Source organism: Haliotis asinina, chromosome 16 (assembly GCF_037392515.1).
Source record: "Haliotis asinina isolate JCU_RB_2024 chromosome 16, JCU_Hal_asi_v2, whole genome shotgun sequence".
In the NCBI taxonomy this organism is placed as follows: Eukaryota; Metazoa; Mollusca; class Gastropoda; order Lepetellida; family Haliotidae; genus Haliotis; species Haliotis asinina.
In genome coordinates, this window is record NC_090295.1 from 25,248,936 (window position 1) to 25,252,611 (window position 3,676).

The following is a 3,676-nucleotide window of genomic DNA, read 5'->3' on the forward strand; positions in this document are numbered from 1 at the left end:
ACATTGAGTGGTTACGTCAAAGTAGCTTGAGATTTGGCAGTTCTGACTTCCCAACTCTTTGTGATCAGAGATACCTAAAACATCTATTTCTCTACTTTGACCGGAATTTTGAGATGTTGTAAAGATGAAAGAAAGTCAAGGTCTAGCCTGGACTGGGTAGCCTATTTCTTTACTGCAATGAATGAGATGCTTTGGTGTAGGTACTAACACTGTCATCAAGCAAGTGTAATAACGAAGTCAATTATCCATAGAACCTGTTTTCCTTCAGCATCTACTTGACTTGTGGATTGACCTGACGGTGACTGTACGATGATTCCAAATGACTGATTTTCATGTGACAAGTTTGTCGTGGCTTAATTGTTGGGAGAAATATTGCACTTTCCAAAACACCCCTTAAAACCTGTCAGATGAAATATAATTGTTTGAAACTAAGATGTGTCTGAAGTCGATTCTTCGCAACGAATAATTTCAAGTTCCAAGCGTCAGTTTCATGGCAACAAACGCCTAAACGCAAAACGGCATACAAATTCCAGCCTCCAGAACTCATTCAGCACAATTTTTACAGCTTTAATTTCTGCATGTCAGAAAAAATTACCCAACTTCGCCTCCGGCGTGCAATAGTTGAGACACTTCGACTGAGATGTGTGTGTCATTTCACATGTATATACACGATAGATTGTGGGCATGGTCAGTGCTCTACGGAGGGAACCCGCAGGGGGGCAACTCAGCTTCATTGTAATTAAAGACCATAAAGGTGTTGTTTTACACTTAATTCGCCCATTACAGGTGAGGAGACGCTATACTCACATCACGCCTGTAGCAACACGTGAACAATCTTAAAAATCTTGCTGTGTACATTAATGTGATATTTAAGTCTACAAAGATACCTTAACCTTTTGCATTTCTCTCTTTATCTGCCATCTTGTCATATATATATCTCTCTATATATTTATATGAACTTGTATGCTCATGTACCGCCGTTGGTGGTGTTGAGTAATAAATTGAACTGAATTGACAAGTTGTTGATACCCTCACTATTGAGGTGTTCAGGGATATTCGTGTTGATTTAAACTCGCAATAACTAATTACATAATCAGACTACATTCGATGCAATTTCATAAACACACAGTATACACCTTAAGGGTCTTTGAAAGACTTTTAGAATTGATACACATGAGGAAGAGATTTTTCATGGATGCCAGTTTCTTTGTTAGGACTAAGGAAGACAACGTTTCGGAGTATATCCAAACTCCAAATACTGGAGTATCTGCCTTATACCTAATGCTGTATATATGATTTCAATCTTACATAAACATTTTCCCTAGGGTATCGACATTCTTAGTATCCTTGGAGGGGAGATTAATTGATACTGATTTCTACATGTTTAATGTAAAGAGAATTGTACTTAAATATGTACATGTTTCGTGAATATGAAAAGAATTGTCGGCACATTTCTATCTCTACAAGGATCACACCGGATCTCGATCAATGCGGGTTATTATAACACATGGAACAATTTCAGCAGATATGTACGGATCAAACGGAAAGCTTTTTTTGTATGTCAATCACCTTTCACAACAGTTTGTAGTCCGCGCTTTCCGAGAAGTGTCGTGTCGCCACAAGCTAACATCAATTATTGCACTTAGTCATGTAGGTAAGGAATGTCCGCCAGACAGATAATAGTAATTAAGTGTGATTAAGGCAATAAAAGGTGTTGTTTTTAGGTTAATCTGTCAACTAAATGGATTATAGCAATTATGTCTCGGATTAATTCACCTTCTAAACAACGCAGTGTAGGTTTTAGTTTGTATAGCGTCTCGACACACCTGACTGGCCAGAGCATCTCGGGGAATGTGTCTTGTCTTGTCAATCAACAATCAACCTGTCGTCAACCAATTGAAATGGACAGTGCTGTGATAACATTGTCGGAATCTGACATATGGTAGATGTACAGACGGGCCAATTTGTCAACTACTGCACCACGACAAACAAGTCAAATTTTAAACAAAAACTAATACTTCTTATCGCTTCCGTTGATTAGGAACATTTTAATTGATAGACAATTTCTTTACTGTCATAGATGAAAAATAAGTGACAAATATATCACTGAATAACGTCTATGAATAACAACAGAAATGGTTCAATTTTAGAAATTCTATTAAATTTGCGTCAATGCGAATTTTTATCAATTGAAAGAAGCATCTAGGCAAGATGGAATGTCCTGTTTAACTGAATATTAACTTGCTACATAACGATATTCGTCCCCGGTTTCCAGTTTCTTTTATTTGGCAATCAAGTTAAACAATTTCAACACAAACAGTCGCCGCTCATTCTTTGTAGCCTTGCGCAATTCTGTCACGCTTTTTCTCTTAATAGTGTTCTTCAGTTCAATAAAAGACTTAAAGAACAGGACATAAAAGACACGTTTAATCCGGCTTTAAGTTTGATTGGGGCAATAAACATGTTTACATAACGAAATCCGTCAAATACCAGATAGAGTTGGAATGGACTTGATTTAATTATCTCGTCTGATTTTACAATCTCGGGACCAATCTTGATTGTCGGCTACTGGGTTGTCTCGGTGTTGCTGATTGGCAACCAAAGATCATAGGGTCCGGCAATGACGCCGTCTTCGACCTGGCCACTCATCAATCAGTATGACGTCAACCAATCAGGTTTGATATTGGTGGAACAACATTTTTATATGTCATGGCAGACGGGAAGACACGCAGACAGACAAATTTGACATGATGCGACTTTTTGGAGACACATGCATTAAGAAGTCACATGCTTTGATTTTCTTGAAGTCGAAATGTAAACAAGTTTGTTTTTGTTACGTTTTCGTGATCGAAACCTTTCACGTCTCACAAGAAAAATAGACTAGGAAATGGCTTTGAACCTCCAAGTTGGGAGATACAAATGTGATTCAACTGTTTGAAGTTACATTTTACATTGAAAATGAAGAAAATAGACACGAGATCAATTTTTTTAATTTATGGAAAATATTTCATTATGTCTGAAATACATTACTACTTTTACTTTGAGTATATATTTTATGTCCATGAATGAATTGGCTTACTAAATAATACGGCACCCCACTCTGCATACATGCAATGGTATGACGTACTGAGTGACATGGCACCGCATATTGAATGGCGTGGCTTTAAATGCTGAATAACATGGCATCCCATACTGAATGATGCACAATTCAATTTCAACAGTTACCAAGTGGTGTTTGGGTTCTAATTTGCCTCTTAATGAACAAACTAATTGATAGTCCGGCTTCTCTTTTTCTGTGTGTGTGGCCAAACCACCCAGAATGTGGTACTCACCCTGTTAGGCTTCGCGCTCAGAAAGACAGTCTGTCTATCTTACTCGTGCTTTGGTAGTATGTCAGTTTTACGCGAAGTCATGGCGATGCATACTATAGAAATGATCCCTAAAAGTATGATCTTTAGTTAGGCATCGTGAACTGAGTCGAGCAAGTGCCAACTCATCTGTGTGGTTTCTCCACTTGGAAAGGAGCGGTGGCCTTGTGATTAAAGCGTTCGCTCCTCAAGACTTGCGTTCGATTCCGCATATGGGTCCAATGTATGAAGCCCGTTTCTGGTGTCCACCGCAGTGATGCTGCTGGAATATTGCTAAAAGCGGCGTAAAACTAAACTCCCTTACTATT

General features: G+C 38.3%; 1 pseudogene; it reads right to left on the minus strand.

Moving 5' to 3' along the window:
• Nucleotides 1–3,344: 3,344 nt before the first annotated feature.
• Nucleotides 3,345–3,455, minus strand: LOC137268969 (small nucleolar RNA U3; annotated as a pseudogene).
• Between the last annotated feature and the right edge of the window lie 221 nt (nt 3,456–3,676).